The following is a 26,581-nucleotide window of genomic DNA, read 5'->3' as shown; positions in this document are numbered from 1 at the left end:
TTCTGCAACCTCTTGGCCGAAGAGGTGGTAAAAAAAAATGCTTTGAAAAGCCTCTGACGATCCCAGCTGAGCCGCACGATCATCAGAGGCTTTTTTTTTAACTTTTAAAAGCATTTTTTCTACAACCTCTTCCAACAAAAATATGCTTTTAAAAGTAAAAAAAAAAAAAAGCCTCTGATGATCGTGCAGCTCAGCTGGGATCGTCAGAGGCTTTTCAAAGCATTTTTTTTACCACCTCTTTGGCCAAGAGGTTGCAGAAAAAAATGCTTTGAAAAGCCTCTGATGATCCCAGCTGAGCTGCACAATCATCAGAGGCTTTTTTTTTCCTTTTAAAAGCATTTTTTCTACAACCTCTTCCGACGAAAAAATGCTTTAAAAAAAAAAAAAAGCCTCTGATGATCATGCGGCTCAGCTGGGATCGTCAGAGGCTTTTCAAAGCATTTTTTTTACCACCTCTTCAGCCAAGAGGTTGCAGAAAAAAATGCTTTGAAAAGCCTCTGACGATCCCAGCTGAGTTGCCTGATCGGCAGAGGCTTCTCAAAGCATTAGAAAAAAATGCTTTGAAAAGTTAAAAAAAAAAAAAGTTGGGCACGCCCACCAGTCACATTACCAGTAGCACCAAACCACGCCCACAGAACCGGTAGTAACAAATTTTACATTTCACCCCTGCTCAGGAGTGACATTATAGCAGTTGTAATATTTGAGGGGCTGCCACTGAGAGGAGACGGTCAACCTGTTTTCCAAAGTACCTGAAGGCCAGACAAGGAACAATGGATGGAAACTTGATTCAAGGAGTGATTCAACCTAGAAATAAGGAGGAATTTTGTGACAGTGAGATCAACCAATGGAACAGAAGTTGCCTTCAGAAGTTGTGGGAGCTTCATCACTGGAGGCTTTCAAGAAGAGACTGGATAGCCATCTGTCAGAAATGGTATAGGGGTCTCCTGCTTCAGTAGGGGGTTGGACTGGATGACCTACAAGCTCTCTTCCAACTCTGTTATTCTATTCTATTCTAAATAGTGACTGATACATCTTGGAGGGCAGGATAATCAGGCCACGATTTTATGACTCACGGTTCAAAGAAGGTAAGACATACAAAACATTTTGAGGTTCAAATTCTGTGGTTTCTGAACTTCCCTTGCTTCCAAGTCCAAGATGTTGGAAACCTTTCTGGCATGTAAGAACAGCTCAGGTTGAAATGAGGTAGTTTGGATTGGAAGTTTTCCATCCTGAAACTCTTTAGCTATCTCTGTTCGGTAACTGACTCAACAGGTGGCGGCATTTCTATATTGTTGCCAAAAAAAAAAAAAGTTGCACAAATATGTCCATGCAGTTACTAGCAGGGTGGATTTGATTTAAATCGAGTTGATTTAAATCACAATTTAAATCATGATTTAAATCACTAGTAAAAAGGCTTGATTTAAATCAACTCGGTTTAAATCATAATTTTTAAAGAGCAACTGTCATCTCTGCTACTCCTTTGACCCACTGTTGACTCACCGATAGTCCCAGGGTTGCAGAATATACAGCCTCATGCTACATAACTAAGCTCCATTTCAGGCTGAATAAACTAAATTATTTATGTATGTTAAATAGAAAACTATCTTACGATAGATTTTTATCCCAAAAGTTTTTTATTAAAATAAATTCGATAAAAATAAAAAAAATCCGATTTAAATCAAAAAAATCCGATTTAAATAAAAAAAAATCTGATTTTTTTTTATTTTTTTAAAAAAATCATTGATTTTTATCCAGCCTGGTTACTAGGAGCTGAACTCAACTTGAAAGAGAGCTTATATGTACTTCTTATACTGCTAAAAATAGAAAAGGCAATTTCTTAACTTGCAAACCTGATAGAAGCAACCCAAATCTTCAATATCTTCATAAACGACTTAGATGAAAGAACAGAAGGAGAATTTACCAGATTTGTGGATGATACTAAAATGGCAGGAATAGCTAACACCCTAGAACAGTGGTCCCCAACCCCCGGTCCGCGGACCGGTGCCGGGCCGTGGAGTACCTGGCACCGGGCCGCGCAGCGGCCGGGGGACATGAACGCTGCAGCGCAAAGGCTCCTGGGCCGTGTGCAAAAGCTCCTGGGCCGTGCGCAAAGGCTCCAGGGAAGAGAGCCCCGCGCAGGTACGCACGTGTGGCCCAAAGCCCCCACCCCTGCGCGCGCTCAGCGGGCCACGGTAAAATTATCAAAGGCTGATTGGTCCGCGGTGATAAAAAGGTTGGGGACCACTGCCCTAGAAGATAGGCTCAAGAGCCAGATGGATCTTGACAGACTTGAACACTGGGCCTTATTTAACAAAATGAAATTCAACGTAGAGAAAAGTAAAGTCCTACACTTAGGCAAGAAAAACCAAAAATACACATATAGACTGGGTGAAACTGGCCTTAATAGTAGTAACTGTGAGAGGGATCTTGGAGTCTTAGTGGACAATTGATTAAATATGAGCCAGCAGTGTGCAGCGGCAGCCAAAAAAGCCAATGCAATCCTAAACTGCATTAACAGAGGATACAATCAAAATCAAGAGGGGTACTAATACCACTCTATAAAGCCTTAGTAAGACCACACCTAGAATACTGCATCCAGTTTTGGTCACCACACTATAAAAAAGACGTTGAGATTCTAGAACAGGGGTTGGCAACCTTAAACACTCAAAGAGCCACAAAGGTCCTAACCGGAAGCCCCCCGTTCAATTCTGGAGCCGACCGGAAGTCCGGTTCCCCCACCATAGTCTCCTCCTAGCGCAGCATCCTTTTTCCTCTACCTCTCCTAACCGAAAGCCCTATCAATTGTGGAGCCGACCAGCAACATGGAGTCACAGCAAAGGGATGAAAGAGCCACATGCAGCTCCAGAGCTGCAGGTTGCTGACCCCTGGCCTAGAACAGGGGTGTCAAACTCAAACCCACCCGATACAAGTGATGTCAAGCTGGCCACACACACCCTGCCCCCCCCCACAAGGTCAAACACAACCCTGATACTGTCACTGCGTTTTTGTATTTACCAGCTGAGCTCATTATTTCTGGACTGTCAGACTTTCCGTAGCTTGCCAAAATTTCTTATCGGTGACTGATGCTACGTGTATCCGCATTCCTTTCTTTCCCCCTCACACATTTCTTTGTTCTCTTGCCAAGAAGTCTGACCACAGAGAGGTGGCCGGCACGAACTTTGCAAAAATGTAACAATTAAATATTTAGATAGTTAGATGTTTTATTTTCTTTACAATGAATATGAGTTTAATTAGAAGATGTATTCCGGTTTTATTTTATCAAAAGTATACACAAAGAAAATGCCACGATCCAGGCAATTTTATTTATTTTTATTTTATTTTATTTTAAATTTATATACCGCCCTTCTCCCTGAGGACTCAGGGCGGTGTACAGCCAGAATTAAAAAACATGAAATACAAATATTAAAAACAATTAAAATATATATAAATTTGGCCCAAAATTAAAAATACAAACCAATTAAAACATTTAAGATTTCTTCTTAAGCCAGCCCGGCTTGCTGGAAAAAGTGGGTTTTAAGTTACCCCAGGAAGGTAACGGGGCTAATTACCTCTGACAGATACGTCCCTCAATGAAATCAAGTGTGACACCCCTGCTCTAGGAAGAGTGCAGAGAAGAGCAACCAAGATGATTAGGGGACTGGAGGCTAAAACATACGATGAACGGTTGCAGGAACTGGGCATGGCTAGTCTAGTGAGAGCAATCAACCAACAGAACAGAAGTTGCCTTCAGAAGTTGTGGGAGCTTCATCACTGGAAGCTTTCAAGAAGAGAAGGAACTGCCATCTGTCAGAAATGGTGTAGGGCTGTGATGGCAAACCCATGGCATGCGTGCCAGAGGTGGCACACAAAGTCCTCTCTGCTGGCACACACGCCGTCACCCCAGGTCAGATCTCCGTGGCGTTTCTTTCGTGAGCTTCTCTTTCCCTGCAAATGACGAAAGAGAAGCTCACAAAAGAAAAAGATCTTACCTCTTGCCGCGCTGCCAGTGTTGGGATGCCCAGCCTCCCACCGGCCAGCTGGTCTTCAGGTCTCTGCTGCGCATGCATGTCCATGCGTGCACATGTCCGTGCATGTCCGTGCATGCACACATTCGCACATGTCCGCGAATGCGTGCATTCGTGTGAGCACCTTTCAGTTTGGGCATGCGTGTGTGTGCAGTTTGGGCATTTGGTGCTTAAAAGGGTCATCATCAGTGATGTAGGGTCTCCTGCTTGCGCGAGGGTTGGACTAGATGACCTACAAGGTCCCTTCCAACTCTGTTAATCTGTTAAATAAGCAGCCTCTGCTGCTTCTTGCCACACCAACAACTCCTTGCAAAGTTGTTATTTATTTGTGGGGGATGTCCTCTATTTAAAAAACATCCCCATAAATAAGCAACAGTCTCAAAGTAGAAGCTTCTGACCTCTGTCAGAAACAGGATTCCATAAATCAGGGGTCACCAACCTTTTGGACCTCCGGGACCACAAAATTCATAATTTTTAATCCCACGGACCATTAATATGAACTGCCTAATGACCGGCTGGGTGGGCGTGGCTAGGTGGTCATGTGACTGGGTGGGTGTGGTTAACTCAATGTCACTCATGTTGAGGGGCACCTCGCTGGCTTCTATTTGCCCCTCCTCTCCCAGCCCCTCCTCGCTTGCCCACCCAGGCTCCTTAGGGCCCCAACAGGAAGCAGTTATTGGAGTTAAGCAGCCACCATGAGAAAGAGTTGGCAAAACAGCTCAGTTCAAATTGGATCTGACCGAGAAGGAGGCTTAGCAGAACCACCTCACCGAGGACTAGGAGCATAGGCTTTCCAAGCAGAGGGAAGACCTGCAAGGCCAGGTACCGGCGCCTGGAGGTTCAGTAGGCTGAGATGGTTAGCCAGTTCCAGGCTATGATGCTGTCCAGGGTGGATTTGATTTAAATCGAGTTGATTTAAATCACTCACCGATAGTCCCAGTGTTGCAGAATATACAGCCTCATGCTACATAACTAAGCTCCATTTCATGCTGAATAAACTAAATTATTTATGTATCTTAAATAGAAAACTATCTTATGATAGATTTTTACCCCAAAAGTTTATTAAAATAAATTCAATAAAAATCAAAAAAATCTGATTTAAATAAAAAAAATCCGATTTAAATCAAAAAAATCCAATTTTTTTGATTTTTAAAAAAAAATCATTGATTTTTATCCACCCTGGTTGGAAGGGACCTTGGAGGTCTTCTAATCCAACCCCTTGCTCAGGCAGGAACCTATACCTGTGATGGCGAACCTCTGGCACGTGTGCCACAGGTGGCACACAGAGTCATATCGGTGGGCACGCAAGCTCAGCTCTGGTGCACATGTGCATGCCAATCAGTTTATTAAAATAAATTCGATAAAAGTAAAAAAAAATCCGATTTACATTAAAAAAAATCTGATTTTTTTGATTTTTTAAAAAAAATCATTGATTTTTATTCACCCTGATGCTGTCCCATTGGAACAAGGCCCTCTGGCTCTTCGCCACCAGCGGTGCTTCCCTCCAACCTTTGCCCAAAGCCCCACACCAGGAGGCTGAAGCAGACCCCCTCCGACCCACACAAAAAGACCCAAAAGGGAGAGACTCTCTGCAGTAACACAAACGTTCATGGCATGTATCTGTCGCAGGGGCCGTAGTTTGAGGACCCCTGATTTAGTGCAATATAAAAATGCAAATAATTTTTCTGCAGACCCCCAAAATTTTCTCACGGACCACCAATGGTCCACGGACCACCAATTGGTGACCACTGCCATAAATTCAATCCAGAACAGCACAGTCCAATTCTACTCCTCTTTTCCCTTCACGAAATAACTGCTTAAGAGAGTTGCAAGAATTAATGCAGGAACTGGATGGTGCAAGAGATACTGTTGATCTGCTTCATACACCACCTGTGCTGGAAATGCAACTTTTTTTCCCTCTCCCTGTTTTGCAAAAGAGTCTTTCTTAAAAGGGTATTTCTTAACTCAGCCTCCTAAGTAGGACATGCCTAGCTCCATGGGGAAATCGGGGCCGTTTCAACACGATCGTTCAGTTTGGCCATCATTCATCCTTCCTTTTTTTATTATTATTATTAACCTGCTTTTGAAGAGGAACCCAGGAGAGTTGTCAACTCATGACTCAACATCAAGTTAACTCACTCTGCGATACTACAGCAACAGAAGCTTTAACAAGGGTGTCGGAGACAAGCAAAACTTCCACTAACCCACGATGACGGAGAGCTGTAAAGTGACTCATGATGATGATCGGGGCAACCTGCTCAAGAGTGAACCAAAATAAAGGTCACCAGGTGAAACACTCGTGAAGTGGATTGAAGAAAATACAACTGGACAAGGCAACAGAGGTCAACTAGGCCAACCACTTGCTGAATACAGGCTCTATAATGCAGGATTTATTTATTTATTTATTTATTTTATTGAATTTGTATACCGCCCTACTCCCGAAGGACTCAGGGCGGTGAACAGCCATAGAATAAAACATATAAATACAAAATTTAAAATAAAATAAAACGAATTAAATAATTTGGCTGAACAAATTTAAAACCCCAGTAATTTAAAACCAAATTTAAAAAGGGGAAAGACTTAGGTCAGGCCAGCTTGATGAAATAAGAAAGTCTTGAGCGCGCGACGGAAGGTACGCAGATCCGGGATCCTCCGTATCTCCGGGGGGAGCTCGTTCCAGATAGTAGGTGCCCCCACAGAGAAGGACTCTCCCCCTGATTCACTTCCATTTCATCCATGATTCCAACCTTGCCCTTGACAAATACAGGTAGTCCTTGACTTACAACAGGTCACTTACTGAATGTTTAAAGTTACAACAGCCCTGAAAAAAAGTAACTGTTTTTCACATTTATGATCACTGAAGCATCCCCATGCTAATGTGATCAAAATTTGGACTCTGGGCAACCGACCCGTATTTATGATGGTTGCAATGTCTTGGAGTTATGTGATCACCATTTGTGAACTTCTGACAGGGAAGCCGGATTCACTTCACAACCCCATTAAAGTTCGTAACATGGGGCAAAATTCACTTCACATCTGTTAGGAAGTTTCTCCTGAATCCCAGGTTGCTTCTCTCCTTGATTAGTTTCTGTCCATTGTTTCTTGTCCTGCCCTCCAGTCAGGGGTGGGCTTCAAAAATTTTAGCAAGGGGTTCTCTGCCCGTTTGCTGGGTGGGCGTGGCCATGGTGGGCATGGCCTAGTCGGCGTCCTGCACCATGGTGGGGGAGCTGGTGTTTTTGTCCTCCCCGGGCTCTGGAGGCTTTCCTCGAGCCTACAGGAGGGCGAAAATGGCCTCCCCAAGCTCCGGAGGCCCTCTGGAGGCCGGAAATTTTTATTTATTTATCTATCTATCTATCTATCTATCTATCTATCTATCTATCTATCTATCTATCAGATTTCTATACTGCCCTTCTCCTTTCAGACTCAGGGTGGTGAGCAGCCAAAATAAAACATTTGTACACAAAAGTTAAAATAGATTTAAAATAATTAAATAAAGTTTATTTTATTTTATTTTATTTTATTTTATTTTATTATTTTATTTTATTTTATTATATTTTATTTTATTTATAATTTAAAATATTTCAATTAAAATCAATATCAAATTTTAAAAACCCACCATAAAATCAGGACAGCCCGGCTAACTGAAAGAAGTAGGTTTTAAGGGCCCGACGAAAAGTCCAGAGGTCTGGGATCACTCGTATCTCTGGGGGTAGATTGTTCCAGAGGGTAGGTGCCACCACAGAGAAGGCTCTCCCCCTGGGGGTCGCCAGCCGACATTGTCTGCCCGACGGCACCCTGAAGAGGCCCTCTCTGTGGGAGTGAACTGGCCGGTGGGAGGCAATGGACCTATTTCTGGCCTTCCCGAACTTCCAGTAGTTTTTCGCCCTCCCCAAGCCTTCACACGCACCCTGCACTTACCTGCATCCAAAACAGGCCGGGTGGGGACTCCTGGTAGGGGTGGGATGGGCGGGGCCTGCCAGGAGTGAGATTTGGAGGTTCTCCGAACTGCACAGAATCTAGAGGTTCTTCTGAACTCCTGCAAACCCCCAGCAGCCCACCCCTGCCTCCGGTGCTTTGGAGAATAAACTGATACACACACACCTTGCCTTTCACCGATGCAACAATCCCAGCAAGCAGAATGGTCTTGCATGGCTTCCCCTTTATCCGGTGCCTTTCACAATTCTCAGATAGGCTGGTTGATTTGCGCAATTGTTATTAGGTAACTACTGCCAATAACAAGCTTGCGATGGAAGCTGCCTACCGTCTGTATGTTGGATTTTGATGACAGGGAAGTTGCATCAATGAAATAATTAAAACGATGATTTAATGATTTAATAAAGTCATCCTACCTACATGACCGTATAACAGAAAATACCACGTGGGAGGAACCTGAAGAGTGCCCGTGGCTTCGGTTAGTTGTATTGGCAAAGGGAAGTTTGCCTTGTTCCCACAAGCTTAAGGTAAAGGTAAAGGTTCCCCTCACACAAATGTGCTAGTCGTTCCCAACTCTAGGGGGCGGTGCTCATCTCCATTTCAAAGCCGAAGAGTCAGCGCTGTCCAAAGATGTCTCCGTGGTCATGTGGCTGGCATGACTAAATGGCAAAGGTGCACGGAACGCTGTTACCTTCCCACCAAAGGGGGTCCCTATTTTTCTACTTGCATTTTTTAGGTGTTTTCGAACTGCTAGGTTGGCAGAAGCTGGGACAAGTAACGGGAGCTCACTCCGTTACGCGGCACTAGGGATTCAAACGTGGCACTAGGGATTCAAACAGCCAACCTTTTGATCAACAAGCTCAGCGTCTTAGCCACTGAGCCACTACGTCCTACCGCGCCCCACAAGTTTACACCTCTGCTAAATCTATTCTGTAAATTTGGAATCGGGGACCTTCTCTGGACCATGGTTAAGCACCCCATAAAGCAAACCAGACTTTAGTGCAATCTGTGAAGCCTACCACTGAGTAGTTTCAATTATAAAAGTGTTTTAAAAAGGGAAAAATGCAATAATACAAAGAGTAGACAGAGTGGATGAAGAAATGCCAGAAAGGTATGCTATGCACTCAAAAGAGAACATAACATTTATTGCCATTATTGCTAAACATTTCCAGTATCATACCTTCTATTATTTATGAAACCCATTTTATCCTAGATATTCTACACATCATAGTAGAACCAGAAACCACTAGAATAAATTGCTTATTAAAATATATGAGTATCTATTCAATAAAAGCAATCTAGGTTTGTTCAATTCCCTTCCTCTAAAGAAAGTATGTAATTTAGCATTATAGCCCAAACATTAATTAATTAATTAATTAATTAATTAATTAATTAATTATTAATGATTAATAGCAAATAATTGTACTGAAAACAGAACTCCACCGAGCCAGGGATGGACAAACAAAAATGTATTTTAAGATTACTTAGAAATATATTTTTAAAAAATCAATGCCCGGGAACAGATACAAAAAGCTGAAATATTTAACAGTGCAGTCTTTTGCATGCCTCCTCATAAAGAAACTTCAAAAGGGCTTATTTTCAGATAAAGAATTTTTAGATTGTAACCTCCTTTTAAAATCAGCATCTAATGTTGCCATCCAGACAAACACAAAGAGGAAGAGACATTTGTTAAAATGTTACTATCGGGTTAAAAATTTCAAAGTTACAAGTGGCGAAAGCCAACTCCTTAGCTATGGCTACAAAAATAATCCCTTAGCTAATAAACTTAAAACATTTTAGTTTTGAAATGTTTCACCTAATACCTTATCAATGTATGTTATCTATCCAATTGTTTTATCTTAGGCTTGGCTTCTTAGATTACGGCTAGACTTTGCGGTTCAGATCTTTCAGCCTTCATAAATGTAACATGTCATTATACAAGAAAGAAAGAAATTAAATGTCAATCAAAATACTGTTGCTTTGGCTTTGGGGTAAAAATCCAGGCATTATGGCTTGTAAACCTGCATTTATAGCTTGTTCAACCACATCAACAAACCATGACTTATCGCAACAGATAAATCTGGGGAAAGACTTTCATCATCCTGGTGCCAACGAATAAAACCTTTGTCCCAAAGACGGACTGGATATCTACACCTTTACATACCTACTCCCTGATCTCTTTGTGTTCATACAGACAGCAACATTAGTTACTGATTTTAAAAGCCAGAACTGAGGTTACAATCCTAAAACGTCTTTGCCTACAAATAAGCCTGTTTAAAATGTGTTTCTTTATAAGGCACGCAGAAGGTTTTTGTAGCAATGCAGAGAAAGGACCATGAGTTTCTTCCATTAATGACAACCTAATGCCCTTCAGGGGAGATATTTTGTTCTACTCATTGGTGCTCCCTGGCTGTATTTATGGGACGGGAACAAAAATATTCGAAAGCCATCATGTCGATCATTTCAATTGGAATTATATAAAACAGTGGATTAGAGGTAGCCCTTGACTTAAAAACTGCTGGGGGTTTGGAGGAGTTTGCAGGGGTTCAGGAGAACCTCTAGCTAAGATTCTGTGCAGTTCAGAGAACCCCCAAATCCCACTCCTGGCTGGCCCCGCCCACCCTGCCCCTCCCAGGAGTCCCCATGCGGCCTGTTTTGGATGCAGGCGCATGAAGGCTCAAGGAGGGCGAAAAATGGGTTTCTGGCCTCCAGAGCCTGGGGAGGCCATTTTCTCCCTCCTGGAGGCTCAAAGAAAGCCTTTGGAGCTTGGGGAGGGCAAAAACGCCCCCCTGCCATGGTGCAGGAGGCTGACTAGGCCACGCCCACCATGACCACGCCCACCCAGCAAGCGGGCAGAGAACCTCTTGCTAAAATTTTTGAAGCACACCCCAGTTTAAAACAGTTTATTTAGTGACCATTTAAAGTTACAACGGCACTGACAAAAAGCGACTTAGGACCATTTTTCACTCTTACAACCTCCTCATGCTCCTCATTGCAGCATCCTCATGGTCATGTGAGAAAAATTCAGATGCTGGGCAACTGATTCATATTTATGACACTTGCAGTTGTCCCAGAGTCACATGATCCTCTTTTGCAACCTTCTGACAAGCTAAGTCAATGGGGAAGCCAGGTTCACTTAACAACCGGGTCACTAACTTATCAACCTGGCGTGATTCGCTTAACAACGGTAGCGAAGAAAGGTTGTAAAATGGGGGCAAACCTTACTTCAGAAATGTCTCGCTTAGCAGCATCAGTTTTGGGCTCAATTGTGGTCCTAAGCCAAGGACTAACTATACTGTAGTGGGCAGGGACAGGAGTACATGCGGGGGGGCTTCTGATGAAGGACACAGTGTTTTTTTTTAATTGATAAATAATCTGATTGTTTCACATCTTGGTTACTGCAATAGTTCCCTGGCAGGAGTTCTTACTGCTTCTCTCCATCCATTGATCATAAACCAAAACAAGGTAATTGTATACCTTCTACACAACTGTTACATGTCTTACCGAGCAAGTCTCTTTACGGGTGTTGTGAGCCAAGGCTTAGTATAAACTACTTGTGTTTGTGTTTACAGCCTTCTGGTCACACTTTGTATCTGTCTGTCCTTATTTCTCACTACAATCCCACTTGCTCCTTAAGTGTCTTGCTCCAGGGTTGAGATGTTCAGATTTTGGGGGGGGGCTACCAGGCTGCAGACTCAGGGATTACCTTCCTCCTTCCTTGCACCTCTGTGTAAATTTGATGGCCTTTAAAAAGGGCTTAAATACCTGCTTATTAGACTAGTGCAGTGTTTCTCAACCCTGACAACTTTAAGATGTGTGGATACCTACCCCCTGATCTCTTTGTATTCATACAGATAGCAACATTAGATACTGATTTTAAAAGCTAGAACTGAGATTACAATCCAATGTGTGGACTTTAACTCCCAGAATTCTGGGAGTTGAAATCCTCACATCTGAAAGCTGCTGAGATTGGGAGACACTGGACTAGTGAGTTGATATTTTAGGTTAATTAACCTATTATTTAGGTTAATATTTTAATTACAGGATTTCTATGGACTCTGTTGTATCACAGCATTGTTTGAAAGCATTGTTTGAAAGACGCACACTGTTGTGTTTGTCTTCAGTGTACTTTGTACTTTGTATACTGGTTTGGCTACTAGGTTTTTTTTTTGTTGGATTTTTTTTAATTCTTCAGGTAGGTAGGTATATATATATATATATATATATATATATATATATATATATATATATATATATATATATATATATATATATATATATAGGCTGCAGCTAGTATAATGAAGCATGACCCACAGCTTCTAAATTGATAATAAAGGCCCGAAGATGACAAGGTAGAGAGCTTGTCGAAACTCTGCCTAACCTTAAAGTGTTGGTTAGGATTTCAGCCAGAGTTTTTTGAAAGACCTTAAAAAGGTTTTTGTTTGGGAATTTAGAGGATTCTGAGCTGGGATCTTAGCCAGGATTTTAATATTTATATTTATATTTATATTTATATTTATATTTATATTTATATTTATATTTATATTTATATTTATATTATTTATATTTATATATAAATACATAAGATATGGGTGTGGCCTACTGATGAAAGCAAATGAGCTAGAAATGGATCTATTTAGGTCTCCCACCTAGCAGTTAGAGCTTGCTAGCTGTTAGAAAGGAAAAAGCCCAGAACCGAGTAGATGTGATTCTACTGAGCTGGAGCAACAAAAAACCTTGGTTACGTAGGGAAAACCTGGCTAGAAAATATATATATATATACATACATACATATATATATATATATATATATACATATATATATATATATATATATATATATATATATATATATATATGTAGGTCTTTGGTTATTCGGGTCTTCTCCCACGTAAAATTGGAAGTGTCTTGGCGACGTTTCGACGAAGTCTCATTCGTCATCTTCAGGCTGGTGTTCTCGGCTTCGTGCTCCTGGAAGCACGAAGCCGAGAACACCAGCCTGAAGATGACAAATGAGACTTCGTCGAAACATCGCCAAGACACTTCCAATTTTACGTGGGAGAAGACCCGAATAACCAAAGACCTACATACAAACACCCGCGAAAACCTGAGAAAATATATATATATATATATATATAAAAAAAATTTATTTATTTATTTATTTTATTTCAATTTGTATACCGCCCTTCTCCTAGTGGACTCAGGGCGGTGAACAGCCAGAGCTAAAACACATGCAGATACAAAATTTAAAATTGTTAAAAGAATTATATAACTGGCCCAATTTAAAACAATTCAATTTAAAACCCCATGACAATTTAAAACTAAAAACTAAAAAACTGAAAAAGGGGGAGGGGGTTCAAGCCAGCCCTGCTTGATGGAAAAGAAAAGTTTTCAGGGCACAGCGAAAGACCCGGAGATCCGATATCCTTCGTATCTCTGGGGGTAAATCGTTCCAGAGGGCAGGAGCTGCTACAGAGAAGGCCCTCCCCCTGGGGGTCACCAGCCGACATTGCCTGGCTGACGGCACCCTGAGGAGTCCCTCTCTGTGGGCGTGTACTCGTCGGTGGGAGGCTATCGGTGGCAGAAGGTGGTCCTGCAAATATATATATACACACACATACACACACACACACACACACACACACACACACACACATACTCCACCTTAAAGGTGCACAGTCACAACTATTATTATAACCATTATCCTAATCTCTGAAATTTTTTCCAAGCTTTTCTTACTAAACAGTTAGTCAAACATTTTGATGTCACAGGATGCGAAGATGAGCCATTCCTTCCCCTACTATTTATGGCACAGCTATTCCACAAGTTTGGGACTCTTAAACAGGAATTAGTGACTATAAGTGCTATAAATAATCCTAAACTAAATATCTTCCCGAGCTGTGATGGCTGTTTCACGCAAACACTAGGTCACAACAAAACAAATCCTAAGCCATGATGAACCCAGTCATCATGGGTGAAGTAGGCCAGGGAGACCACAGAGGGAGGAAGCCTGCTAGATTCCTTCAATAGGATCCAATGAAATTGATATAAATAATTTATTTGTTATTTGCTCTCCTGGAGATCACCTGTCCTACATCCACTTCCCTGACATTGTGTTCTTCTGATACATGGCAATGCAAACGCCATCATCCCCAAACAGATGTGGTTGTTTATATATTAATTCAACTGGTGGATTTGCCCATCTCAATAAGTGATCCTGGGTAGCAAAATATTCCAATGTGCCTGGGGAACCACCAAGTTCAGGGATCTGCCCTAGATTCTCTAAATCCCACATATTTTACACATAAACTTGAATCTCAATCACTGTTGTGGCCCGTCAGTGGCCTGTACCAATTGTAGCTGATTCTGACAGCGAGGAGGCTGGTGTGGTGTTGCGCCAGCATCCTGTGCAGCTGGCACCCGAGTTGGACAATGAGGAGGCTGGAGAAGATGTGGTGCCAGAGGCAGGGATTCAGCCAGGGCCTTCAAACCTCCAGAAGCTCCTTTAAGTGAAGAGGACGAAGAGGAGGAGCCTCTTCTTGATGCACAGGCGTGCAGAACTGCCAAAAGGCAGGAGTGGCTCCTCAGGAGAAGGTCTCCTTGAGAATAAGGCTTGGGGCTAATTGGCCACTCCCTTAGCCTATTTAAGGAGGAACGCTGACTGAAGCAAGTTGTAGGGAACAACTTTAGTTCATTCTCCTTCGCGTCTGGATTCTCTGCAAATTGCTTCTGGGCTTTCTGCCAACCTTAATAAGACTTTTATCTTTGTTTTCTTGTAGCCTGTTAAGGAAGTTTATTAACAGCCTTTGTTTGGAAAAGACTGAGTTATTTTAGTAAATTTAATTTTTGTACAGACTTTGTGTGTGCTGCGTTCTTTGGGGTCTGTAGCTGGGGCAGAACAATCACCAGTTCCAGACACAACTCCTTGCTGGCAGAAGGGACTGTACTTATTTTCTCCTTATTCTATCAAGGAAGCAGTGGAAATGCAGGTTGCCCTTCACTTACAACAGTTTGTTTAGTGACCATTCAAAATTACAATCGGACTGAAAAAAGTGAGGGTTTTTTTTTGCACTGACAACCATTATAGCATCCCCATGGTCACACCATCAAAATTTGGATGCTTGACAACTGACTCATATTTATTTATTTATTTATTTATTTATTTATTTATTTATTTATTATTCGAATTTCTATACCGCCCTTCTCCTTTTGGACTCATGATGGTTGCAGTGTTCCAAGGTCATGCAATCACCTTTTGAGACCCCTGAGAAGCGTAGTCAATGGAGAAGCCAGGTTAGTGTTACTAACTTAACAACTGCAGTGATTCTGTCAAGCTCGAAGCAGGCTTATGCTGTTGCATCCATTATCGCTTCTCAACTCGCCAACAAACAAGGGGGGGAGGGAAGGGTGAGAAGGAATGTAGGCTCCAGACATCAAGGAGGAGAACCGTGAGAGCCAAGGTCACATCTGCAGGTGTCAACCAAACCAGAGACTCTTTCTCATAACAATACAATGACACTCCATTGGACAATGTGACCTACACTAATAGGGGAGGAGGGGGAATTCTATATTGTAACTATGTGGGTTTGCGCGAGAATTAGGTAGAGCTGGTTTGCATTCAATAGTGCCGAAATAATGTACTCAATCAAGTTTTGCACTGAGACATTGCCCGGTGTCGAGGGTGATTGCTTTGGTTGGGATTGTCAGTTGGGATATGGACAGATTCACTTAATCACTGCAGCAAGACTGGTCGTAAAATGGGACAAAACTCACTTAACACATATCTCAACAGAAATTTTGGACTCAATTGCGGAGGTAGGTTGAGTACTAGCCAACTTCCACTTAGGTTTCTTTCATATAGTGGCACAAGTCAAAAGGTTCGAAAGAATGGAAGAGGTGCAGAGGTGAGTCCCAGTTGATCCAGACGAAATGGGGATTTTGCAGTAACCTTCCCCTGGATCGGGGAGGGAATGGAGATTTTTCAGTATCCTTCCCCTGGAGTGGGGTGGGAATGGAGATTTTACAGTATCCTTCCCCTGCGACGCCCACCAAGCCACACCCATCAAGCTATGCCACACCCACCAAGCCACACCCACCAAGGTGAAGAGGTGGTTATGCTAACATTAACACAACCACAGCCATGTGGATGCTGCAATTCTGAGTGCTCGGGCCATCACAGGCGCCCCCGACATGAGTACCGTCAAGCTAGCCACACCCACCATGGCCACGCCCCCTACCTCCTCCGAGGTCAAACACAACCCTGATGCGGCCCTCAATGAAATCGAGTTTGACACACCTCTGCCCTATACCATTTCAGACAAATGGTTATCCAGTCTCTTCTAAAAAACCTTCAGTGTTAGAGCACCCACAACTTCCAAGAGGCAAGTCGTTCCACTGATTGATTGTCAGGAAGTTTCTCCTTAGTTCTAGGATGCTTCTCTCCTTCATTAGTTTCCATCTATTTTATTCCTTCTTGTCCTGCCTTCTGGTGCTTTCGAAAATAGGCTGACCCCGTGTTCTTTGTGGCAGCCCCTCAGATATTAGAAAACAGCTATCATGTTACCCCTAGTCCAGTGATGGCTAACCTTTTTGCCATCACGTGCCAAAAATGGGGGGAGTGTGGGGGGGTCATGCGTACAAGTGCCCACACCCATAATTCCATCTGTCTTGCCAACCCGCGCACACACGCACAACCCCCCTGTGCTCCCCCTGCTTTTGGCACGCGGTTGCACGTGGGCCCGGTAGGCCCGTTTTTTCGCCCTCCCCAGGCTCCAGAGCCTTTCTAGGAGCCTGGGGAGGGCGAAAACAGCCTCCTGTCCCCCCCCCAAGGCCCTGCAGAGGCCGGAAATGGCCCGTTTGCTGACTTCTGGTGGGCCCAGAAGGCCCAAAAATCAGCTGGCCGACATGCGCATGCGCGCCAGAGCTGAACTCGTGTGCCCACAAATATGGCTCCGTGTGCCACCTGTGGCACGCGTGCCATAGGTTCGCCATCACGGCCCTAGTCCTTCTGTTCTCTAAACTAGCCATACCCAATTCCTTTCCATACCCTTTCCTCCTATCTGGTGTGGTTTCGTTGGTCCCACATGCCAGTGCTGGTGCAGTGGTTAGAATGCAGTATTGCAGGTTAACTCTGCTCACATTGCCAGGAGTTCGATTCCCTCAATCCTTCCAACGTCGGTAAAAGGAGGACCCAGATTGTTGGGGGCAATAGGCTGACTCTGCAAACTGCTTAGAGAGGCCTGTAAAGCACCGCGAAGCGGTATATAAGTGCTATTGCTATTATTCTAGACATACCCAATTCCTGCAGCCGTTCATCATAAGTTTTAGCCTTCAGTCCTTAATCATCTTTGTTGCTCTTTTCTGCACTCTTTCCAGAGTCTCAACATCTTTTTGATATCGTGGTGATTGAAACTATTATTTATTTATTTATTTATTATTTCAATTTGTATACCGCCCTACTCCCGAAGGACTCAGGGCGGTGAACAGCCATAGAATAAAACATATGAGTACAAAATTTAAAATAAAATAAAACAAATTAAATAATTTGGCTAAAAATTTAAAACCCCAATAATTTAAGACCAAATTTAAAATTTCCATTTAAAAAGGGGAGAAACTTAGGTCAGGCCCGCCTGGTGAAATAAGAACGTCTTGAGTGTGCAACGGAAGGTACGCAGATCCGGGATCCTCCATATCTCCGGAAGGAGCTCGTTCCAGAGAGTAGGTGCCCCCACAGAGAAGGCTCTCCCTCGGGGGGCCGCCAGTCGACATTGTTTGGCCGACGGCACCCGGAAGGCCCCTCTCTATGGGAGCATACTGGTCGGTGGGAGGCTACTGGTGGTAGCAGGCGGTCCCGCAAATAACCAACTAGATGCGATATTCCAAGTGTAGTCTTACTAAGGCATTATAAAGTGATATTATCACTTTATGCAATCTTGATTCTGTCCTTTTGTTAATGCAGTCTGCATTGGTTAAAGAGAAACTAACTTATCTATAGGGCTAGGGCAGAGGCAGTTCATTGAACCTCTGGGTGGCAGCACAGTGGCATGATAATGCTGAAGTAGCCACACATCTAAATCCCAAAGGAGGCACCACCTTGAATTTTGCATGCAAATCTGTCAATCTGAGCTACCTTGGTTCAAAAATTGTTGCCCTATTATGTAGCATTTCGCCCAGGGGTGAAATGCTCCCGGTTCGGACCAGATCGCCCGATCCGATAGCGATGGAGGCGGGTAGTTCGGAGAACCGGTAGCAAAAATTCCTGCCTCCCCCATGCCCAGCTGGGCTGCGCGATCATCAGAAAGTTTTTTTAAAAATTATTTTTAAAAGCATTTTTTCTATAACCTCTTTGGCCGAAAAAATGCTTTTAAAAGTAAAAAAAAAAAAAGCCTCCGATGATTGTGTGGCTCAGCTGGGATCGTCAGAGGCTTTTAAAAGAAAAAAAAGCCTCTGCCAATCAGGCAACTCACCTGGGATCATCAGAGGCTTTTAAAAGTGTTTTTTTTACAACCTCTTCAGCCAAAGAGGTTGTAGAAAAAATGGTTTTAAAAGGAAAAAAAAAGTTGGCCACGCCCACCCAGTCACATTACCCCACCACCACCACCAAGCCATGCCCACAGTACCGGTAGTAACAAATTTTAGATTTCACCACTGATTTCGCCCCAATTGAAGGTTAAAGAAAAAGAGACACAAGAGTTTACTACATAGATAAGGGCCCAGATGCATGATAGAATCCCAACATAAAAGATGGGTAACATTTCCAGTCACTTGGGAACATCAGTGTAACACTTTATGACTTTCTTCCCTGCTTCCAGGGTGGATAAAAATCAATGATTTAAAAAAAAAAATCAGATTTTTTTGATTTAGATTGGATTTTTTTGATTTAAATCAGATTTTTTTGATTTTTATTGAATTTATTTTAATAAAAAACTTTTGGGGTAAAAATCTATCGTAAGATAGTTTTCTATTTAAGATACATAAATAATTTAGTTTATTCAGCATGAAATGGAGCTTAGTTACGTAGCATGAGGATGTATATTCTACAACACTGGGACTATCGGTGGGTCAACAGTGGGTCAAAGGAGTAGCAGAGATGACAGTTGCTCTTTAAAAATTATGATTTAAATCAAGCCTTTTTACTAGTGATTTAAATCATGATTTAAATTGTGATTTAAATCAACTCGATTTAAATCAAATCCACCCTGTCTGCTTCTAATAAGTCAGGGCTTTAGTAAAATCACAAATAACAAACCAAGCAAGAGAAACAACTTGTTGAAAATCTGCACGTAGGTAGTCCACAACTTACAACATTTCATTTAGTGACCAGTCAAAGTCACAACAGAACTGAAAAAAAAAGTGACTTATGACTATTTTTTCACCCTGACGACTGTTGCAACATCCCCACCAGATGTTGGTCACCAGATCAAAAATTCAAATGCTTGGTAGCTGATTCATACAGTGGCAGTGGCCCAGGGTCATGTCATGATTTTGGTGACCTTCTGACAAGTCAACCAGGAAGCCAGAAACAATAACATTCCTAACTTAACAACTGCAGCAATTCACTTAACAATTGTGGCAAGAAGGATTGTAAAACGGGGCAAAACTCACTTTAACAACTGTCTCGCTTAGCAACAGAAATCTTGGGCTTAATTGTGGTCATAAGTCGAGGACAACCGGTCCTAGCCATCAAACCAGAATTCAGGTTTTAACACAGACTTTATCTGGCTAGTTGCAAAATGTTATGATACTTTTTAAAAGCGGAGAGGAAGATGGATAGCCAGAAATTGAAGGAAGATGAAAGGCCCCAAAGGGATAAAACTAAGTGGTGGCACTGAAAGCCAATGCAGCACAGCAATATCTAAAATATAAGTAGCTTGTTATTTTCATTTGTCCAGGAAAAGTACAAATGTCCATGGTGATACAGCTACAACTAAGAGGGCTATTGGGAATTGTTTATGTTGGCTTGGCTAATAGAAGAGCCTTGGTGGCGCAGCGGACTAAAGTGCTGTTAAGTAGCACTTAGCTGCCAGCTGCCTGCAATTACTGCGAGTTCAAATCTCACCAGGCTCAAGGTTGACTCAGCCTTCCATCCTTCCGAGGTAGGTAAAATGAGGACCCGGATTGTGGGGGCAATAAATTGACTTTGTATAAAAAAGAACACCGCTTAGGGGGGAGCGAAAGCCTTACTAAGCAGGTATATACAAAAGTATGAAGGCTATTGCTTAATGCATTGTAAGCCGCCCTGAGTCTCTGGAGAAGGGCAGCATATAAATCGAACCAATCAATCAATCAATCAATCAATCAATCAATCAATCAATCAATAAAAGCTTCTATCCAACTCCATCATAAATTTTCCTCTCCTAATATATGGACTTTAAAAAAGAAATTCAGGTAGTCCACAACTTACCACAGTTCACAATGACCATTCAGTTACAACAGCACTAAAAAAAAAGTGACTTATAACCATCACACTTTCACACTTATAACCGTTGCGGCATCCTCATGGTCATGTGATCAAAATTCAGACGTTTGGCAACTGACTCACATTTATGACGATTTGAAGTGTCCCGGGATCATGTGGGTCTCCTTTTGCAGCCTTCTGACAAGCAAAGTCAAAGGGGAAACTGGATTCATTTAACAACCGTGTTACTTATTTAACAAGTGCACTGATTCATTTAACAAAGGTGGCAAGAAAAGTCGCACAATGGGGCAAAACTCACTGAACAAATTTCTCGCTCAGCAGCATAAAATTTGGGCTCAATTGAGGTCATAAGTCAAGGACCACCTGTAGTACATGAGTCACAACTGCTTATGTACAATATGCTAAATCAGTGGTTCTTCACCACGGATCCCCTTTAAATACCTTTTGGGGCCATGGACCATGGCCACAGCCCACCAAGATTTAAATCATACAATTTTTTCAAGTCCCCCTGGGATGACATCATGGCCCCTGGACCACAGTTTGAGAACCACTGTGCTAAATCATAATTTATTAGCATAGTAGTTGGCTTCACACAGGCTAAAAGCAAGGAACATGAGCTATTCTACATAGGCACAGGATTTATGTATCCCCTTAATACCACGCATATAAAGAATGGTTGCTGGAATTGGGTATGTCTAGTTTAATGACAAGGAGGACTAGGGGAGATATGATAGCTGTGTCCCAATATCTCAGGGGCTGCCACAAAGAAGAGTTAGTCAAGCTATTCTCCAAAGCACCTGAAGGCAGGACAAGAAGCAATGGGTGGAAACTAATCAAGGAGAGAAGCAACCTAGAACTAAGCAGAAATTTCCTAACAGTGAGAACAATTAATCAATGGAACGACTTGCCTCCAGAAGTTGTGAATGCTCCAACACTGGAAGTTTTTAAGAAGAGATTGGACAACCATTTCTCTGAAATGGTATAGGGTTTCCTGTCTGAGCAGGGGGTTGGACTAGAAGACCTCCAAGATCCCTTCCAACTCTGTTTTGTTCATGCAAGCTCTGAGCTCCAAGTGAGGGACTTTTTAAAAAAAATCTACAATAGTTTGCTCTTGTTGTTTTTGAAATGAGACATCTGAAAAGTCTGAGTGCCTTTTTCTCCTGGACTGTAGTCACTTCCCGATCTGGTTCTAAATTTCAGAGTTCCTCCCCCTCCCGTTACCAGATCACAACCCAGGAATCCTGCACCGCAAATGTCACCAAAGTGAGTGACGAGGCAATCATTTACCATGTCAAACATCCACTTGTAGATTTTAAAAGCGCTGCCTTTTATTCTTCCTGTTTTCTAAGGCAGCAGCATGACAAAGTCAGCCAATCTTTAGAATGACTGAGATGAAAAATTGACTAATGAAGGGTGAATCATGGCATGGGAAAATCCAAAAGTTAACTACAGCAGTAGCTAAACTTAATTACAAAGGAAACAATTCCTACAGTAGTGCTAGCGCTACAGTTACCTGCAACTGAAAAGACACACCACAATACACAATTACCCCACTTTTTCAAGGGCTTATCTTTGACCCATGGCATCACACACCAGCCATGCAGGCTCAATAACTCTCTAAACTCAAATGTCATCAGTCACCTTATACCCAAGCCTTTTGTCCAATACAGCTAGTCTTCGACTTACAGCCACAACCGAGCCCAACGTTTCTTGCTGCTTAAGCGAGACATTTGTTACGTGAGTTTTGCCCCATTTGACGACCTTTTCTTCTCACGGCTGTTAAATGGATCAAATGAGTGACACGGTTGTTAAGTGAATCTGGCTTCCCCATCGACTTTGCTGAAGGTTGCAAAAAGTGACCGTATGACCACAGGACACTGCAACCGTGGTAAATATGAGTCACCTGCCAAGCATCTGAATTTTAATCATACGACCACGGGGATGGTTATGTGTGAAAAACGTTCGTAAGTCCCTTTTTTCAGTGCTGTTTAACTTTGAGCAGTCACTGGACAAACTGTTGTAAGTCGAGGACTACCTGTACGGAAAAATCCCTCAGGCACAAATCTTAACCATACCACGAACTACTAACCGGCCACCCACGACTGACCACAATGTATTGTGTGAACCCAACCCACCCATCCTAGTGAAGGCCACATCGGGTGAATGCAAGAATCGAGCACAACCGTGGTTCCATTTCCCGACCCGGCCAGAAATCGGGATTCCGATCTCTCTCCAAACCCAGAGCCCCAGGCCTCCCGCCCAAACGAAGGGACAGGCCTGTCGCCAGTCGATCACCTCGCCGATCCCGCGTCTCCAAACCGTGCAAAACAATTCCACGCGAATGGCGACTCCCGGTCACGTCACGGCCAGATGAGTCGCTCCTCCATCTCTGGCTGTTGCACCGGTGCAGATCCAGCAAGGGAGGCGGAGAAAGCGAGAGAGCGGCCGCCTGGCTTTTTTTGCAAAAAGCCCCTTAAAAGCTCCCAGTCCTGAGCTGCCTCCGCACCGGGCGGTTCTTAAAGGCACAGCAGCCGCGGGCAAAGCCTCTTTTCAGGGAGAGGAAAGAGCTCCGTTGCCCTCCTGTTTAAATAAACCGGGCCCCGGTCCAGGTGCCTTGTTTCCCTCAAACAACACCCCCCGCCCCTTGAAATCTTTCCCTTCTCCGATTTGCAATGGATGAGATGGCAGAAGAGTCAACCCCGATCTTCGGCTTTGCCCCTTGCCGGCGCCCTCTAGTCGTAGAGAGAGACTACACCGCCCCTGATCCTTTAATCTCAGGGTCCCTTCCCGCCCCCCCACGCCCTCCGCATGCAGTTACAAGTCCATCCTTGCAAGTTTGTGGCTTTAATTTGGGAAAGGAAGGAAGGAAGGAAGGAAGGAAGGAAGGAAGGAAGGAAGGAAGGAAGGAAGGAAAAAGAAAGGCAGGGTGGGAGGGAGAGAAGGAAGGAAGGAAGAAAAAAGAAAGAATGAGGGAAGGAAGAAAGAGAGGAGGGAGGGAGGAAAGACAGAAAGAAAGAAAGAAAGAAAGAAAGAAGGAGGAAGGAAGGAAAGAGGGAGGAAGGGAGGAAGGAGAGAAAGAAAGAGGGAGGGAGGGGGAGGGAGGGAAGGAAGGAAAGAAAGAGAGGGAGGGAAGGAAGGAAAGAAAGAAAGAAAGAAAAAGGAAGGAAGGAAGGAAGGAAAAGGAAGGAAGGAAGGAAGGAAGGAAAGAGGGAGGAAGGAAGGAAAGAAAGGGAGGGGGAGGGAGGGAAGGAAGGAAAGAAAGAGAAAGAAAGAAAGAAAGAAAGAAAGAAAGAAAGAAAGAAAGAAAGAAAGAAAGAAAGAAAAGAAATCCATTAGGAATTTCCCTTACAATCCCATTCATTAGCTTCTCCCCCTATTTGCAAACCGTGGATGAATGGAGGAAGGAGGGGAGTTTTCTTGAGGGGTGGGAGACAAGATTTTAAAAGAATAAGAACTTCCCCGGATCGAGACCGAGTAAATCACTCCAGTCCCATCAGGTAAAGCCTTTTTTTTTTCCCCCGGCGAAAATAAACACGCACTTTGTATGACTGGAAAAGTCCAACAACATCGCAGTCAACTCCGTCCAAGATACGGTCATCAAGCAATTCGAGATATATATATATACATACATACATACATACAATAAGATAAATCTCTCTAAATCTCTAAATCTCCCATACATATATAATAAGCATAATGTAATATAGTAAAATACCGATCTATTTCCCCGATCACCCACCAGATCTTGCCCTGGATCAAGCCGGCAGCCGCTTCCCTGCCCCCTTCCGCCAGCTGATCTCGCTCTCCCTCCTTGTTTATTTCCCCTCTTGTGCCAGCGCGCCGGCGCGTCAGATCCGGGAAGGGTCCCTCCACTAACGCCTTAGCAACCGCGCAGGCGTCCCCGGCAACGCCAGGTACCAACGTTCTAAGGCCGCCCCCCCCCTCCAGCCCCCAGCCCCTTTCCACGGTACCTTTGGAAGCTGTTTTCAGGGGGAAAGAGGTCTTGGAGATGCAGGTGGATGCGAGCCAGGTTATTCTCTCTTCCAAGTCCACGGTATTCTCCCCGAAGCCCTGAAACTTGATTTTTCAAACATTTCCACTATATATTATAAATAGTCTGCGATTAATATGTATGGGGTGTGTATGTGTATATGTGGGTGTGTATGTGTGTTTGTGTGTATAATATACATATACATACACATCCTATTCTCTTCTCTTCTCTTCTCTTCTCTTCTCTTCTCTTCTCTTCTCTTCTCTTCTCTTCTCTTCTCTTCTCTTCTCTTCCCTTCCCTTCCCTTCCCTTCCCTTCCCTTCCCTTCCATTCCCTTCCATTCCATTCCATTCCATTCCATTCCATTGAGTGGTGGGTTGCCCCCGGTTCGGACCGGTTTGCAAGAACCGGTAGTATAACCGGCGGGGAGGCCCCGCCCACCGCTCCAGATGTCATCATTGGTGATCTGCGCATGTGGGATCTTAGATCCCGTTGCAAACCGGTAGTAAAGGTAAGTAGAACCCACCCCTGATTCCATTCCATTCCGTTTGATTCCATTCTTTCTACCCTGTTTCCCCCAAAATAAGAGATCCCCTGATAATAAGCCCAATTGGGCTTTTGAGCGCATGGCAGTAAAGCGAAGCGCTTATTTCAGGGCTCAAAAAAAATATAAGACAGGGTCTTATTTTTGGGGAAACACGGTATTCTATTTTTATGTATGTATATAATATACAATGTATAATACACACGCATACACACTGTCTGTGTCAGTGTATATCAAAGATCACCTGAGGTACTAATAACACTCTATAAAGCCTTAGTAAGTAAATACCTAGAATACTTCATTCAGTTTTGGTCACCACACTATAAAAAAGATTTTGAGGCTCTAGAAAAAGCGCAGAGAAGAGCAACAAAGATGATTAGGGGACTGGAGGCTAAGAGACTGTCCAGAGATTGGACAGCTACCTGTCAGAAATGGTGTAGAGTTTCTTGCTTGAGCAGGGGGTTGGACTAGATGACCCACAAGGTCCCTTCCAATTCTGTTATTCTATTCTATTCTGTTCTGTCCCGTTCTGTCCTGTCCTGTATATGTGTGTGTGTCTATATAGCATATGTATGTGCATATGTGTGTGTATTCTTTTGAGAGCGGGCATCAGAATTTCATTTTTTAATGTGTGCCAGTGTGTTTTGTTTTTTTTTTAATTTGATTTATATGCCGCCCTTCTCCGGAGACTCAGGGCAGCTTACAGTGCATTAAGCAATAGCCTTCATACTTTTGTATATTTTATACAAAGTCAGCTTATTGCCCCCACAAATTGGGTCCTCAATTTACCTACCTTAGAAAGGATGGAAGGCTGAGTCAACGTTGAGCCTGGCAAGATTCGAACTTACTTTAATTGCAGACAGCTGGTGTTAAACTACAGGGCTTAGTCTGCAGAGCTATCCAGGCTCCTGTGTTCCCAGAAAAAATGTGACAATAAAAGTTATCTTATTGAAAGTCACCCCAGAACAAAGCACTGTCCCCTCCATCTTTTCAAAGGATCCCACCCCCTGAATCCCGCCAGTATTGCTCAATTTCTGCAGGACGAATTAGGGCTCTCTAACCGATAAAATAAATAAGAGCGCTGCCCATGGTTCTGGAATGGCAACTCTTTTAACTTTTCATTAGAACAGACTGGCTATCGAACTAGTTAATGACTGACTTTCTAGGAGATTTCCTGAATCCAGCTGGCTGGATTTTCAGCACAACAGATTATGAATCAGCTTGATTAAACACGAACGGAGGCTGAGTTTGCACAATAAAGCTTAACAAGGTCAGCTAAAGATGCTGTCTGGATCTGGATTTGTACACAACAACCTTGGTTATCCCAAAGCAGGGGTGTCAAACTCGATTTCATTGAGGGCCACATCAATGGGGAGGGGTTGTATGTGGCCAGCCTGATGTCACTAGCGTCAGGGGTGCCTGTGGTGGCCCGAGCACTCTGCCAGCAAAAACGAGTTCCCCAGCTCAGTTTTTGGCTGCGACAGCCTCCTGCACCCCTCTGGCAGTGAAAATGGAGCTCGGGAGGGCTGTGTGCAGCCGCCTTGAGCTCTGTTTTCACTGGCAGCGGGCTGTAGGAGGCTGTCATGGCCGAAAATGGAGCCTGGGAGGTACCACGGGCTGGTCCTTCACCTGTCCTCCAGGGCAGTCCCGCAGGCCAGATCTAAGCACAG

The 26,581-nt window shown here is 43.4% G+C and overlaps 1 protein-coding gene across 2 annotated transcripts in view; it reads right to left on the bottom strand.

The window, feature by feature from the left end:
* The window catches only part of PPT2 (palmitoyl-protein thioesterase 2), a 90,330-nt gene extending 66,164 nt beyond the window's left edge, over positions 1-24,166 (bottom strand). The window contains exon 1 of one of the 2 annotated variants that reach the window (XM_070936628.1): positions 24,116-24,166. The gene's annotated coding sequence lies outside the window, so the exon portion shown is untranslated. Of the gene's footprint in view, positions 1-22,671; positions 22,821-24,115 lie in introns of those variants that run through there. The other variant, XM_070936627.1, reaches the window with a different exon arrangement.
* Positions 24,167-26,581: the final 2,415 nt, after the last annotated feature.

The sequence above is a fragment of the Pituophis catenifer genome, unplaced genomic scaffold, assembly GCF_029215685.1.
Source record: "Pituophis catenifer annectens isolate HBS135680 unplaced genomic scaffold, rPitCat1.0.hap2 SCAF_2, whole genome shotgun sequence".
Classification (NCBI taxonomy): Eukaryota; Metazoa; Chordata; class Lepidosauria; order Squamata; family Colubridae; genus Pituophis; species Pituophis catenifer.
The sequence above is the reverse complement of the archived record's forward strand: the minus strand, read 5'-3'. Positions and strand labels throughout refer to the sequence as shown.